This window comes from Canis aureus, chromosome 4, assembly GCF_053574225.1.
Source record: "Canis aureus isolate CA01 chromosome 4, VMU_Caureus_v.1.0, whole genome shotgun sequence".
Lineage (NCBI taxonomy): Eukaryota > Metazoa > Chordata > Mammalia > Carnivora > Canidae > Canis > Canis aureus.
In genome coordinates this window covers 31,381,227-31,397,137 of record NC_135614.1, presented here as the reverse complement: position 1 = coordinate 31,397,137, position 15,911 = coordinate 31,381,227, and the positions used below count along the sequence as shown (strand labels likewise).

The following is a 15,911-nucleotide window of genomic DNA, read 5'->3' as shown; positions in this document are numbered from 1 at the left end:
CTGAGAGAGCTGGCTAGCAGTCTGGGAGCTAACTAATAAGCCAAAATAAATCTAAATATTTAAGGTTGCAAGCACACACACACAACACAGCATTTCAGGACATCACCTTCACTTTTGAGCCAACAGGAAAAAATAAAAGTATTAAAATACCAATATGAAACAGTGTTCATATTCCCATACAATTAAAGGTAGCATTATCATAAAGGGAACACCGATGATGTCTTCAGCAGCTGCAGCGATTATGACGAAGGGTAAAAATCTACAATATATAAAAATCCATACTTAAAAGACTCCCAGCATTAGACACGAGGGCAAAGGATATGGACATTATATGAAATGGAAGGACAATATAACCAATACACGGCAAAATAACCAACACATCCCCAGAAGTGAAACCTAAAAACAATCCAGAGACCCTACTTCATGTTACACTTTCCAACAAAATCACCATCCTACTACTGACAAGCCCATGGTGAGGACGGGCAAGCTCGTACCAGGTTGCTGGGATGCAGAGTAAACTGCTACTACCTTTGGGTAAGTGATATGGTCACCATATTCAAAACCAAAAAACGAAAAAGTCACACCCTTAATCCAATAAAGTCATGACTAAGAATTTGCCTCCAGAAAATAAACCAACAGCGGAAAAAAAAGAATACGCATTAAGTATGAAATCTGAACATCATGGTTTGCAATTATGGAACAATTTGTAACCATGCGGTTGAAGGCCAAAATGGAATATAAAAGTATGGAAATGGTTGCACGGGGCGGTGGACTTCTAAGTGGTTCTGGAAAAACATCTCCAGTGTTGTACTTACCATGACCACCTCTGCAATGCAAACTGGCCATTGCTGGGGAGAGGGTGTGGCAATAGGGTGTGTCAATCTCAGGTTACTGGCCCCCCAACGTGATCACCTCTACTGGCATTATAGACAGGGCTGGTCTACCTTGGGATTATTTCAACCTGTACGATTCCTTCCTTCTCCCTCTCCCTGTTTATTTATTTTTAAAGATTTTATTTATTGGAGAGAGAGAGTGTGTGTGCACGTGGCAAGGAGAGCACAAGGAGGGAATCCTCAAGCAGACTCCGAGCTGAGCACAGAGTCCAACTGAGGGCTCGATGGATCCCAGGAGACCCTGAGGCCATGACCTGAGCTGAAACCAAGAGCCGGACACTTAACCAAATGAGCCACCCGGGCGTCCTAGCTCCCTGTTTATTTTTAATTAAAAAAAAAAAAAAAGCACATGCTCAACTGTAAAATAGTTGGAACAGTTCAGAAGTATAAGAAGTGAACTGGCAGTGAGAAACCACTGAACACTGGTTTTCACATTTTCACCGTGACCCACAGTACGAAACACACTAACAAAATCAAGCCAGCGCCCACATACTCGCAGGTGCAACTGAGCCTCATGAAACAACACCTCCTCTTATGGTGTGTCATGCATTCTAGATTTGCTGTTTCAATTTTTTTTTCAAGATCATGCCTGAACTTCCTTTAAGAAACAATTACTGTAAAAGTTTTTTGAGAGAAAGAACAGGGCAGCCCGGGTGGCTCAGTGGTTTAGCGCTGCCTTCAGCCCAGGATCCAGTCCGACGTTGGGATCCCTGCATGGAGCCTGCTTCTCCCTCTGCCTGTGTCTCTGCCTCTCTCTCCCTCTGTCTCTCTCATGAATAAATAAATTTAAAAATCTTTAAAACAAAAAAACAAAAAACAGAACCTAAGCCAGGCCTCCCTTCACCTTTCCAGGGGACCCTTTCAATTGTTAGCTGGTCTTGATATTTATACCCCATAGAATGGCTCTTAGAAATTTCTGTATACAATAAATAGGCCTGTGTTACTATTCCTTGGCTTTCCAGGTCTAGGTACTACCTACCTACTTCCTACCCTGGAAGGAAATGAGGGGACTCTTTTTACTCCCCCAGAAACCACTTGGCCCCCAGGCCCCTTTACTCTTCTCCTTTCCTGTACCTCCACCCCAATTAAACTCTGGCCATGGCTAGAGTGATTTTCACAGTTAACATTATTATGACCACTTCTGCCATCAAAGTGAACCATATAAACCATAATTACTTTTCCTGCACAACTTCTTGTTCTCTGGAGTTAATAATTCTCTTATTTTTCTGTTTGATTTCCTCTAAACTTCTCAATATTCAACCCCAAATTCAATGCCAGTTGTCCAAGTCTCCTCTCAGTAAGTTCATTCACACTAGATGTTCTATTTCTGTTTCTTCTTCCAGAAGAACACTTCCCTGGAGCCTATGGAGTTCGATCTGGACTGGTGCACAGAAGTCCCCTTACCTCAATTCGGGATACAGCCCGTGAAAGATCCAGTCTTTGCTCCCCTTGGTGAAGAAACGTTTCAGCGCAAAAGGCACAGTATGCCTGAAAACAGCTTTAGTCTATCTTCATTCCTGAACAGAAGTTTGTGTACAGAACTGGAAATCAATTTCATGGAGAATGACAGGAGTGTCACTCTACCTTCTTCTATATTCCAGCGTACTGAGAAGCTGTGAAACCACTTGGATTTCTGATCCGCATGTTTGATGTGTTTCTCTCGGTAAAGCTGTAGGGTCATCCCTTTCTCCCCAGCACACTGAAACTTCAGGGTACTGGTCTGGGTTCATCTTTGTCCACTTGGCTCAGCATCTGATGAGCCCTTCCAATATGGAAACCAGTATCCTTTTAGGCAAAATTTTTTTTGATCATTTTTCTCACTGAATTTCTCTCTTTCTGCAACTCCTATTAGGTAATGGGAACCCTGCCTCATCCTTCTGCTCTATTATTCATCTTATCTTTTTTATTTTTATCTGTTTCCTAGAAGACTAGTTCCTTGAATCTTACCTTCTAATCAGTCTGATACTCTTGTCCTGCCCTTATCTTTTAAACTTTTAATCATTTTGGTTTAAAATATCCTTTTTTATAGGGCCCTGTTCTTATTTCATGGATAGGAGATTTCTCTTATCTCTGGGAAAAGGTCTAATTTTTTTCAAAATGTTCTTTCTAAATAGGATGTTTCTCTCAAGTTACTTTCTTTGTTCTCTTTGTTTTGCTTCCTTTCACGTTAGGCATCTTCTTCAGATGTTGGTATTTCTCATAACGAAATAATTGTCATGAGGAAGGGTAAATGCCTAAAAACTAGCTAGAAGCCTTGAGTTCTGGGGCAGGTGAGTTTCTGTGTAGGCTGATCCAGAATTTGCTGGGAAATCCTTGTTGTTGGCTTCACTAATTCTTTCCTCTTAGGCCACTCAGGTTCCCTCAATGAGGACTCTCCTCCCTGGAAGCCAAATGGAAGTAGAAGGCTGGGATGTGGTCTTCCATATGCACCTCCAGAAATCCCTAGAGTTTCATAGGTCCCTGGTGTTTCCTTCTAAAGAATAAATCTCCAATGTCCAGCAAAGGGGAGAGGGTGTCACCAAGCATCACGGAGGAAAGAAAGTAAACCAAGTATCTAACCATGTCAGCTACTTTCCACTAATTCTTACATTTGGCCATGTCGGCTGCTTCTCTGAACCCCAAACCCAAAATAACAATGTGGTGACACCAACTTCCATATTTTAAACTGGGTCACTCATCCATCTATTCCTGGCTGGCAAATTTTTTCTTGTCATTTCTTCTCCCATTCCTCCTGTCCTTGTAGACAGATTCCTTTTTAAAAATTCCCTTTACCTTGGGGCACCTAGGTGGCTCAGTCGGTTAAGCGCCCTGGGCTTCAGCTCAGGTCGTGATCTCAGGGTCTTGGGACTGAACCCCACGGTCGGGCTCCCTGCTCAGAGAGGAGTTTGCTTGAGGATTTTCTCTGTCCCTCTGCTCCTTACCCTGCCCACTGGCTCTCTCTTTTTCTCTCTCTCGAATAAATAAAGCTTCAAAAATAAATAAATAAAAAGTCTCTTTAACTTTTGTGGAGTTCTATAATAAAGTTAAGTTAGGTGTGTCCCAATCCACCCATTTACACCCAGATCTCTAGGAAGACTGCAAAATACTTTTAGTTGCCATCTTTTTACTGAGCAAAGTGAAAAACCAGGAAGCGTAATTTATCACCATATAAAAGAAAGGGAAAAAAAAACAAAAAACAAAAAACTTGCAGATGTAATTAAGATAACTGATCAATCAACCTTAAAACTGTGAAATTATCCAAGTGGGTCCCATGTAATTTATGCGAGCCCTTAGAAGCAGAGCTTCCCACCAGCTGAGGGCAGAAGTAGAGAGGTTCCAAGCAGGAGAAGGATGCAGTGCCCTGTTGCTGGATCCCAGATCCAGGAGCCACGTGTGGAGCAGGAGTTAAGGGTAGCCTTGGCTGACAGTCAGCAAGGAAGCAGGACCTCAAACCTGCAACAGTCAGGACCTGAATGCTGCCAACTACCAGCATGAACTTGGAAGTAGATCAGTCCCAGAGCATCCAGAAAGGAACGCAACCCTGCCAGCACCCAGGTGTGGGCCACGCAGAACCCTAAGCAGACGTCCCAGCTGAACTATGCTCTACCCAGCAGCACTGTCCACCTGTAACCTGAGCTGGGACCCCCACCCCCCACAGTACCCTTGCTGTCTCCTCTCTCACTCACTCTCCAGTCAGCCATTCACCAAGGCTCGACCTTTCCACATGGCTTGCAAGGCCCCAGCATCAGCATCTGGCCTAATCAAGGCCCATCCCAGGAAAGGGAAGCCGGATTCCAAGGGAGCTGGGGGTCCTGCTGCACTTCCAGGTAACACAGCTTAAGCCCTGGACATCCCTACCACCCAAGACGAGATGGGATGCCCGGGGGGCTCAGCGGTTGAGCACCTGCCTTCAGCTCAGGGCGTGATCCTGGGGTCCCGGGATCACACATCGGGGAACCCGCTTCTCCCTCTGCCTCTCTCTCTCTGGGTCTCTCATGAATAAATAAATAAAATCTTTTAAAAGAGAGAGAGAGAGATCCCTGGGTGGCGCAGAGGTTTAGCGCCTGCCTTTGGCCCAGGGCGCGATCCTGGAGACCCGGGATCGAGTCCCACGTCAGGCTCCCGGTGCATGGAGCCTGCTTCTCCCTCTGCCTGTGTCTCTGCCTCTCTCTCTCTCACTGTATGCCTATCATAAAAAAATTAAAATAAAATAAAAAAATAAAAAATAAAAAAAATAAAAGAGAGAGAGAAAAGAGAGTCCTCAGGGCTCACTGGGTGCTGGGGAACATTCTCAGGCCAAAGAAAGAGGCAGGCCTCAGGCGACAAGTCTAGGAAGGGATGGGTAACTATGGAATGGGAATAGGTTCCAGTGAGAGAGAGGGTCACAAAGGCAGGCCAGAGTGGGCTGGCTCATTGCCCACAAGAGTGAGGTGGCCTCAGCCCCAAGGCACAGCCACCCACAATGAGAAGGGCTCAGATCCACAAGTTCTCAACTGCTCTCTGAGTCATGCTCAGAGTCAGAAGCCCCATCTATGCCCTGCTCTAGCCCTTTCCCCTGAGGGCCCAACTCCTCATGGCCAGGATCTGCCAGAAACAGTGTGAACTGACATGGCGGCAGCAGCCACGCAGAGGTATCCAGAAGTTTGATTCTTCCTCAGGGCAAGACACTATAAAGCTACACGAGGATGAAGGTGGGGCACCCTCCCTTAACACGGGGTCACAAGCACCCTGCTGGTACACAGGTGTGGGAAAAGGAAGGTTCCCAGTGTTCAGAGACTGGAGGCCCAAGGGATGGCCTCCATGTGGATGTCCAGGAAAAGCCCAGGCCACCAGCTCCAAGCCCCAGCACGCTCCCCCATGAGCCTGGGGTTCTAACACTTGGTTTCCTGTATGAAACCCTGAACTTTAGCAAACACAGCATTAGGAGTTTCCACCACCAAAACCCACAACCCAAAACCTGCTGAGTCTAAGGCGCACCAAGGGGCCTCCTTGTCGATCCGGTGAGAGGTGAGACCTTTGTCTACCTTAGTGCTGTCACCAGGAAAGAAGCAGAGGGAGGGAGAGAAGTGGGTCGGAGGAGGGAAGCGGAGAGCCAAAGGGCTCAGCGGGAGCCATGCTGGGCCTGGAATGGAGGTCACCTCATCCAGTGATTTTCAAACTTACTATTTTTATTACTTTGTAAGCTATAGGAGTTTTTGTTCAAAGAAATTCTGACCCAGAAACCCAGCACGAAGACAGACAGAGCAGGTCACTCATCTCAGGAGTCTGGGAGGAAAAGGGGAGGCTCCGTGAGGCACACACTTGAAAATGAGGGGTCTGGCCCAGAGGATCCCAAATTCCAAAGAACATGAGAATCACTCAAGGAGCGCTTGCCAAACTGCACACAGAGAGACTAGTCCAATAGAACTGTGACAGACCTGGAAATTCACGTTTTTAAGAGCTGTCCTTCACAGCAGTCAGTGTGAAGGGACCCTTGCTGGCCAAATCTGGAAGAATCTGAGCATCAGAATAATCAATTATAGTAAGTGGATTTTTAACTCACTGAGTTAAATAAGAATCAGCGAGTCCACTTTGATATACATAAATACGTGGATACATAAACGGAGAAGAGAAAGTTCTTTACAGCAGAATGCCAAATGATGAATGTAGAAAGGAATTCATGGAAATAAAATATCACTGTTCGACAACCAGGACAGAAAGAAATTGTCCAGAATCTTCTGTCAAGAATCATCAGTGGGGGATCCCTGGGTGGCTCAGTGGTTTGGCGCCTGCCTTTGGCCCAGGGTATGGTCCTGGAGTCCCAGGATCGAGTCCCACATTGGGCTCCCTGCATGGAGCCTGCTTCTCCTTCTGCCTGTGTCTCTGCCTCTCTCTCTCTCTCTGTGTGTGTCTCTCATGAATAAATAAATAAATCTTAAAAAAAAAAAAAGAATCATCAGTGTTTGGGTCCGTTGGTTCTGTTTGGGTCCGTTACAGCTGCTACAAAAAAAGTGGCACAGAGTGGGTAGCTCATAAAGAAGGGAAATTTCCTTCTCACAGTTCTGGATCCAAGATCCAGAAGGATCCTTGGATCCAAGGTCCAAGATCAAGGCCCCAGTATGGTTGAGCAAGCCTTCTTCCAGGCTCCAAGCTGGGACCTTCGGCTGGGCCCCCACCTGGAGGAAGAAGCAAGGGAGCTCTGTGGCGTTTCTCTGAAGGGTGCTAATCCTATCCACCAGGGCTCTTCTTCCCTCATGACCTAAGTCACCGGGCTTAGGTCATGATTTCAACATGTGAATCTGGGAGACACCTTCAAACAGGAACAGGTTCTAAAAACAAGTTGATGAAAGTTTGATGAGAAACAGCATGTTTATGTCGTCTCAGAGTATCTCCCCATAGGACACTTATTAATTACAGAGAACATAAAAGTAACTCAGCAGGGGAGAGACCCAGCAGAGCCCACCTTATTAACTAAGTCATCACGGTTTCCATCACCCGTAATGAGGCAAGCCAACGTGGGTCCCTCCAAGAGGGGATGCACTGAGGACACATTTCTGTGGTATCCCTGATGAAAGCACAGAACATGAATCTAATCCGAAGGAAAAATCTAAGAAATTCCAATTAAGGAAGTTTTTTTTTTTAAAGATTTTATTTATTTATTCATGAGAGACACAGAGAGAGAGAGAGAGAGGCAGAGACACAGGCAGAGGGAGAAGCAGGCTCCGTGCAGGGAGCCCGACATGGGACTCGATCCAGGATCAGGCCCTGGGCCGAAGGCAGGCAGTAAACCGCTAAGTCACCGGGTCTGCCCTGATTAAGAGAGATTCTACAAAATAAGTAGCCTCAAATCAAAATGTACAGCTTGTGGCCATTTTCCTTAAACAAAGAAACAAACACCAACAAACAGAACTACAACCTTAGGTCAAACAACCAGCCTGGGGCCCCGGGAGAGATCCTGAGGATGAGTCATCCCGCAGCTCACCGGGCAGCATCCAGATGTGCAGGCCCACCCAGGTGAGGCAGGGCTTAGTCACCCACAGCTGCTGCCCCCCAACTTCTCAGAAAGCTGGGAAAGGAGGCCCCGCACCTCCCTGTCTTCCCAGCTGCCGTCCCCTCTGCGGTGGCAGGTGAAGCTGTGGGCTGGCCGGATGGCGGGGAGCCCCCGCTGCCTTGGGGCCTGGCGCCCCGATCAGCCCTAAGTTCTTGAAACGTCTGCCCCCAGAAGCGGGTAGTACACACAACGTGGAGCATCTGGACCCCGTTCACAGTGACATCTCCAACGTGGGCAAGACCCCAGGAGGCCAACACGCTGCGAGGTGCAGACCTCGGGAGGCTCGGGGTGCACCCCAGGCCCCCCTGAAATCTCAACTAAGGGCCCGGCGCAGGGCTCCCTAGGCTGGCATAGGTGTGCCAAGGAATCCTCCAGTGTGCAAACCTGCTAGGCCAGTCCCTCCCAGTGCAAAGGCTTTTGTTGTGGGAGACAAACACCCCAGACTTGATTCTACATGTCTGGGCACCTGCTGTGTGCAAGGCACCCAGAATGAGGCTGGGGAGACTGAGAACTCACCCTGACACCCGGGCCTGACTCAGGGGCCTGGGGCCACACCACCCTCCGTGAATCCCGGAGTCTTGAAGGTGCTGGAGGGCAGGAGCCCGCAGGAAGGAAAGAGGAGGAGGCGGGAAGCTGGTTAGGAAATGCTCTACAGCAATGATGGATTAAAGGTGAACGAGGTGAGAGCTCCGCCTCCAGACAGCTGCCAACTTGCCCTGACATGGGGACACCACACTGCAGCTCAGCAGAGTACCCCCCAACTGTCCCACCCACAGCACCCCACCCGGGGGGTGCCCCAGCTCAGGGCCAGGCCTTGTGGATGAGACACAGGGCGCGGCTGCCCCCGCAGAGCTGCCCCCGCTGGGGCCCCAACAGCACACGTTCCGGGTGATGAGGGGGCCCACGCGTGGGGAGAAGTCAGCTCTGCTCCAGTGACTGCGTCTTGGCCACCCCTTCCGGGGAGGGTTGGGCCTGCCCAGATCTGCAGTGTGCTCTCTGCAGGAGTTTGCCCTGCGTGCGCCCGGCTCACCCCCGACACACAAAACTATGTAAGAGACTTAGAATTACACACACTGCCTCCCTTTCCTCCCACTTTCCATGCCTGAAATGCCTGAAGATTGTGGTTCCAAAATATCAAAAATCTCTGTACCCAAAATTGCACAGTCTGCTAACGGTAATACTGTGTTTTGAGACAACCAACCCACTTCACTCCAGGGACAGCACTGGGAGCACCCCGGAATCCTGCTCGGGTCCGCAGCCCTCTGAGGCCCGAGGCCAGGGCAGGGCCTGGCTTCTGGCTTCCTCCCAGCAATGCAAACAGCCCGGGGTGGGGGCGGGGGGAGGTTCACAGGGCAAAGAAAACAAAACAAACTTCCCAAACAAGCTAAGAAAAATGAAGCCTGCTAGGAAAAAAATAAAGAAAACTTCGTGCCCCAAAAACACAAAGAGAAAAGGAATGGGGGGGGGTAGTTTTTTTTTTAATGCAAATCAATGGTGGGACACTGCTGGAAAAGGCTGAGAGGGGTCAGATTAGCAGCTCAGTCCCTAAGCAGAGTCCCAGAAGGCCAGCCTCCCCCCCGCCCCCCGCCCGTGGCTGTGCAGGGAGCCCTGTCTCCTCCAGCCTGCAGACTGGCGCCCCCAAACCCCCCCAGAACGAGGTGGGCAGGCGATCCTAGTGCTATCAAGGGAGACCTCAAACTTTGTTCTGCTACAAAAATAAACGTGTGGTCCTTTCTGAACTATTCATTTGAACTTCAACATACACCATAACCTCCTTCTAGAGAATGTTTTGTGTTTCTATTGAAAAAACAACATTTACAACCTGATTCTGATCCTGTCGTCCAGCTGGGACAGATGGGGCGGGGCGAGTGGCACCAGATGGCTGAGGGAGGCTCCCTGCCACCCTTCACAAAGGAGGGCTCCGATTACCCCCTCTTATCCCCTCGGCTCCGTGCCCCAAGGATGACCTTGCCAGCAGGCTTGGAGGAGGTGCCCGCAGCTGCCGGCAGAGGGGCTTCCTGGGGGCCCCCCCCGGGGGTCCCCCTCCCCGCACCCAGGGATAGCTGCTGGAAACCGCACAGCCCAGTCGGCAGGGCCAGCAGGGCCGGCAGGGCCGTCAGGGCTGCCAGACCTGTGTGAAGTCGACGACTTTCAGGAGGGCAAGAGGGCGCAGTCTGCAAAACCACAAAACAGACTGAGGAAGGTGCTAGAGCAACAGGCAGGCAACAGGCAGGCGCAGCCTAACTCAGGTGCCTGAGCCAGGGCTTCTCAAACTTGAAGTGTATGCAGATCACCTGGGAATTTTGTGAAAATGTCAAAGCAGCTCAAAAGCTGCTCACGCAACTCCCAGGTGTTGCCCAGGACAGGCCTGTGGCCAGTGCTCTGAAGGGAGAGGACCTGAGAGAAAAGCGACAACCCTTAGGACAAGTCCTGGGAGGAAAGTCCACCCACCCTGGTTGCGATTAGATTTCCGGGTGCGTAATCCGCTTTCCTGGAGTAGTTTGGGACTTTGGTATTTTAATGCATCCCACTGGATCCTTACAGGTTATTTTTATTCCCATTTCACAGCTGTGGAGGCTAATGTAACCCAGTGACTAGAGAAGCTGGACTCCCTGCCTCTTGGGCATCTTCCAAGAAGGCCTCCCGTGACGTCTGGCAGGAACACACTGCCTAGAGCAGTGACACGGAGGCTGATACTGGCGAGGCAGACAATGGGAGGAAAGCCACTGGGGCCGCTAGGCCCAGGAGGCCCAGGGGATGAAGGCTGGGTGGGGAAAGGCAGATAAAGGGCCAGAAACCAATCCTGAAGGGGCACCAGCGAAAGAGACGGTTCTGGCTTCTGGGATCTACAACTTTTATCTTAGAGATAAAAGTTAAACCTAGCCCCCCACAGGAAGAAGAGAGGGAATATTTATTTATGTACAGAGGGTATGTTTCTGTTTTTCCTTAAAACAGCCTGGCCTCACTTTAAGGGAAGGTAAAATGCAGAGCTTTTGCTTTCTTCCCGAGTCCACCATTCAAAAAGGGAATTCGGGCCTTGGGGACTCACTCGGCCACACCCAGCCCTTGAGAACTGACAGTACAGGTTAGGCCTTGGGGTGGGTGGGCTTCTATATAAAAAAACAGACATCGGTGGAGGCTGACCATCACCACCACCCCTCAAGAACCTAAGAAATGCCTTCCGTTAATCCCATCTGATAAACTTTCTTCCCCCAAGAGATCCTGAATTAGCAAGAGGGGCTGTCAAGGTATTGACCAATCACTTTGGAATTAGAAATCAAAGAACTCAGAGTCATAGCTAAAAAATTTCGGCAGTTCATCTGTGCAACCAACCCTTGCATTTTCCGAGACCGGAGCCCATGGAAAAACTGCCAAGGTCACCCGGAGCGAGCAAGTGGCAGAGCTGTCTTCCCCAGCCTTGCACCTCCATGAGCTTTTTCCAGAGCACCTGCTGCTACAGTCATGACCTTTCCCAACCCCTCTGCGTCCAACTACCATCAAGGCAGCACCGGCGTTTTAATGCATCTAAAAGGAAACTTAGCTCTTTTTGCTGCGTCTTGTACAGCATGTGCCGAAATGACAAACACTCCAAACTGCAACCCTGTCCAGGGCTGGAACTCACTCCCTAATTTGTGAGACCTGGCTAATGAGGAGGGGAGCAGGATCTGCAACCCCCAAATCTGCCTCTCTGGCATAAGGATTATCTTGATCTCATTATTTTTAAAAAAAAAAACAGCAAGCAGGGGAAAAGCTCTGAAAACCACGTAGAAGTTACTGAAGGGAAATTTACATTTACAAGGTAAGTCTCCACTTGAAAGGGTGTCTCCTCTCAGCACCAGGAAGAGGAGGGTGACACTAAATCACAAGAAACTCTTATCGGGAGACAAAGCCCAACTTAAATCTGCATAACAATCTTATCCTGTTTCCAGGTCTTCTCTCCCAGCCCCAATCATCTTTCTTGTGTCAGTAGCTGGAGAACATATTTAAGGTGACGGCTTGGGCCATTTTCAGGGAGTTCCTCAAGTTCTCCTGGATCGCTCTCACGGAAGCAGGTGTACCTGTTACTCAACTTCTGTTTTTCTCTTGCTCATCTATCTCTTATTACAGGGGCTCTCAGTCAAGAACCAAGAAGGGCAGAGGGAAAATTCTTTTTCCTCCCCTGCAACGAGCCAGGCTGATTTCAAAGATGGCTAGGTTTTGGACGGGTAAGATAAAATTCTAAACACAAGAAAAATAGTGCAAATTACTCGTTCTCATGCAAAACAACTCTACTTCAGAGGCAGGTGACTGTTCAGAGTCTGGCTGCGGTTTAGAAAGCAAAGCAAAGAGACTTCTGGCTTGGGGAGGGCACAACTCCAGAAAAAGGTGCCAGGGAGTAGCCCTCAGCATTGCCTGCAACCCCCCATGTGGGTGAAATCGCCCCCCCCCCAGGAGGGAGCTCTTGTTACGCCCACCAAAACCTGAGGGAGGTGAGACACAGGCAGACATGAAGGGGCAGCTGGGAGAACAATCCCCACAACCAAACAGAGACCAAAAAAAAAAAAAGAAACTTTCTCAACCACCTGTGCCACTAACTGCCAGGAGCTCTTCCTCCCAGGACTTGATCATGGACTCCACGGAGGAGGGGGGCCAGAGCCAAGGAAGACCACACTGGGTGCCTGGGAGGAGCTTTTCCTGTCAAAGACCAGGAGGCCTGTGCTCCCGAGGTGCTGTGTGTTTTTCTCGCCCTCTCATCTTTCTCACCCCCTCAGTGGCCACTAACAGGTGGGATCTCTCCAGGCCCCCACTGTACAAGTCACCAAGATTCTGATCCAGTAAGGAGGGGTGACCTCTAATCAAACAGATCTTGACACTCCTGGGGGAATGGGGGTACAGCTGGGAGAACCGAGTACAGCCAGGGGACCGCCTATCTTTGCCTCAGTGGGAAGATTCCTGTCCTGGGGGCTTCCACTGGTGCTGCACACCTGCCTCCTGCCTGCTGCCCCCCAGCCAGCCCCCCCCCCAGCCTGCTGACTTCCCACCCTGGGGCAGCCCGGGGGGCTCAGCAGTTTAGTGCCACCTTTGGGCCCAGGGCCTGATCCTGGAGACCCGGGATGGAGTCCTACGTCGGGCTCCCTGCATGGAGCCTGCTTCTCCCTATGTCTCTGTGTGTGTGTGTCTCATGAATAAATAAATAAAATCTTAAAAAAAAACCCACCCTGCTGCCCCCCAGCCTGCCTCCCCCAGCCTGCTGCCCCCCACCCTGCTGCCTGCTCCCACCCCCCTGCCTGCTGCCCCCCACCCCCGCCTGCCGCCCGCCGCCGCCGCCGCCGAAGGTTCCAGAGCGCGGACGCGGCAGAACAAAGGAAAATGGCCGTGGCTCGGGCGGCGTGGAGTCTCCGGGCAGAGACCGGGCCGCGCCAGGCGCAGGGCCAGCGGGGCCTGGGGCCGACGGCTCCTGGCGCACCTGGCGCACCTGGCGCACCTGGGCCCGGGCGCCGGCGCAGGAGAGCTCCGGCAGGGGCGGGGGCGCTGGCTCTCGGCTCTCCGCCCCCCGCCCGGCTGCTCAGAACTCTGCCGGGAGACCTGACCTGGCTGACCTGGCGTGACCACCCCGTCGGGGGGGGGGGGGGGGGGGGGAGGCAACCAGCGGGGGGGGCCAGCGACAACAGCAGCCGGGCCGCCCCCCGCCCCCCTCCCTGCCCCGCGCAAAGAACCCACAATGGGAGGCAGCAGGAAACCAGGGCGGCCTGTGAATAGCCCCACTGTCACTCCCCAGGCCCCACCCCCTCGGCCCTACAGGTCAGCCCCCGCGGCCACCAGGCCACAATGGGAACCTCTGTACTGGCAGCCCCAAGCCCCAGGCAGCAGCGCCCTGGGCACGGCCGCTCTGGACTTCCCCGGGGGGCAGCCAGTGATGGCCACGGTGGGAGAGAGGGGGCAGGGCACCGGCAGCAAACCCTCTCCGTCAGGGTCGCGGCAGCCCCCTTTCCTCGGCCTGAAAATCTCCCCGCTGGCCCTGCCACCGACGGAATGACTGTGGTCACTTCAGAGGCACACAGTGGCCACGGGGATGGGGAAACGGATGGAGGGCTCCCAGAAGTCCCAAGAGGATGCCAGGCCATGGCTCCCACAAGCACCCTCTCTCTCATTCCTCCCTCCCTCCTCCCAGCCCAACCCTGGAGGAAGAACTCAGCTGCCTTCACCCCCCACCCCCACCCCCACCCCGCTTCTGCTCTGAAAGGAAGCCGTCTGAGAAAACCCATCTATTATTTACACCAGGTGCCTTCCACACTGGCTTTTTAAAATCACAGGGTGGCAATCAGACACAAAGTGGCCTAAAGTGCAGAACAGGCAAGAGACGGGGAGGGGGGCAGGGGGCATCCCAGAAACAACAAAGGCTCTGGTGAAGCCAGGACAGGAGGCCTGACTCTCACACCAACCCCTGAAACCGAAGGAGGAAGTGGATGCGAGAGCCCCTCCTGGCTTCTCAGCCAAGACTCCCAGGTCAAACCCCTACCCAAGTCCAGCACAAACCCACATCTGCAAAGCCTCTCCTCCCTCCCCAGACCTTACCTGGCTCCGGCTGCCTCCTCTTACACACTTTTGGGTATGCACAGGGCCCAGCCAAAAGCTGCAAACAACAGGTGCTCTGCGGAGACAGGCTAACCTGAGCTGAACCAAAACCAGACCGTGTTGGGAACCAGGCCACCAGCACCCCACAGTGTGCCCTCCAGCTCCGGGCTCTGCCTGCAGAAATAAATACAAGATCCCTCAGAAAAAAAGCTTGGAAACTTTCCTTCTCCCTCTTGGAATCAAAACAACGTGCCTCTCTTCTCGTTAAGCACTCAATGCCGGGACTCCTCTTCCAGCCGTCTACTACAGACCTGTGAGCATGTGCAAGGCACTCCTGCAGCTTGGCTTCCAGAGACAGAATTGGTACTGAAAGCAACCTCAACGTCCATCAATAGGAGGCTGACAAAGTGAATCACGGTTTACCACGCAGCAAAAGAACATGTTACAGGAGAGTGGACTGTACTGGGCTGACATGGAGCAATCCCAAGATAAGCTTTAGGGTAAAAATCACTAAGTACAGAACAGAGTAATTAGTATACTAGCAAGGGGATAAACAAGAGGAGTACAGAGAGGAGACGCTTGACTAGGCAAGCCAGCAGCTGGTGATGGAGGCCTCAGGGGAGCAGAACTGAAGGGGTCAGGCATGGAAATGCTAATTTTCACTGTGTATCTTTATGTGGCGGGGTTTTTTTTTTATCATGTATACATTTTTTAATTAAAAAAGTCAAACCTAAATTGACATTTAAAATCCCTCACGTTTGTGACTGTAAGCCAAAACAAAATAAAACAAAACAAAACACACCTGTAGCTCTCCGCCTGCAGCTTCTGGTATCTCCCCAGAACAGAGGACGGGGGAGAAGTGGGGGGAGGAAGGGGAAGGGGTGCCAGCCTCTGTCATCAAGAAAAGAGGACCAACTCAGAGAGGTCCCTGCTCACAACTCCTCCCTGGGTCCCAAAATAGAAGTTTTCCCAGGAAGACCAAGAGCAGATTCTGCCAAAGGCGGAAAAGACACTTGAAGGAGGGCCCCTGGGGGCAGGTCTCCTCTCTGGGGAGACTGGAAGACCCCAAGCTTCAGGCAATGTGCGCATGTGGGGCTGAGCCTCAGGCATCCCAGGCCTCAGACACGGACCCTTCTCAGGGCCCTCCCCAGCCGCTGGTGAGGCTCAAGATCCTAGTGGTAAGAACCCATCCCAATTTTAGCAGCTAAAGAAAGCTATTTCAACAGATTTCTAGGCCTGGCCCAACTCCAAGTACAGGCTAAAAACAGTTTCTCCAAAATCCCAGCTCAAAACCCTGATCCCTTAGCCACTAAACCCCATGCATATACCTTTCGGGAAATGGGAACTGCAAAATGGAGTCGGCGAGATGGGTCTGTATATTTATTTCTTACTAAAGGGATACACACATGTTGTTTAAAAGCCTCCCTTAACTGCATGTCAATACTCTGCACTCA

At 51.1% G+C, this 15,911-nt stretch overlaps 1 protein-coding gene across 5 annotated transcripts in view; it reads right to left on the bottom strand.

Moving 5' to 3' along the window:
- Positions 1-15,911, bottom strand: part of TSPAN14 (tetraspanin 14) — a 55,475-nt gene that overhangs the window by 31,260 nt on the left and 8,304 nt on the right. The window contains exon 2 of one of the 5 annotated variants that reach the window (XM_077895208.1): positions 14,458-14,631. The exons of 2 other annotated variants lie outside the window; for them this stretch is intronic. The gene's annotated coding sequence lies outside the window, so the exon portion shown is untranslated. Of the gene's footprint in view, positions 1-8,418; positions 8,541-14,457; positions 14,632-15,911 lie in introns of those variants that run through there. 2 more of the 5 variants (XM_077895209.1, XM_077895212.1) reach the window with 2 other exon arrangements.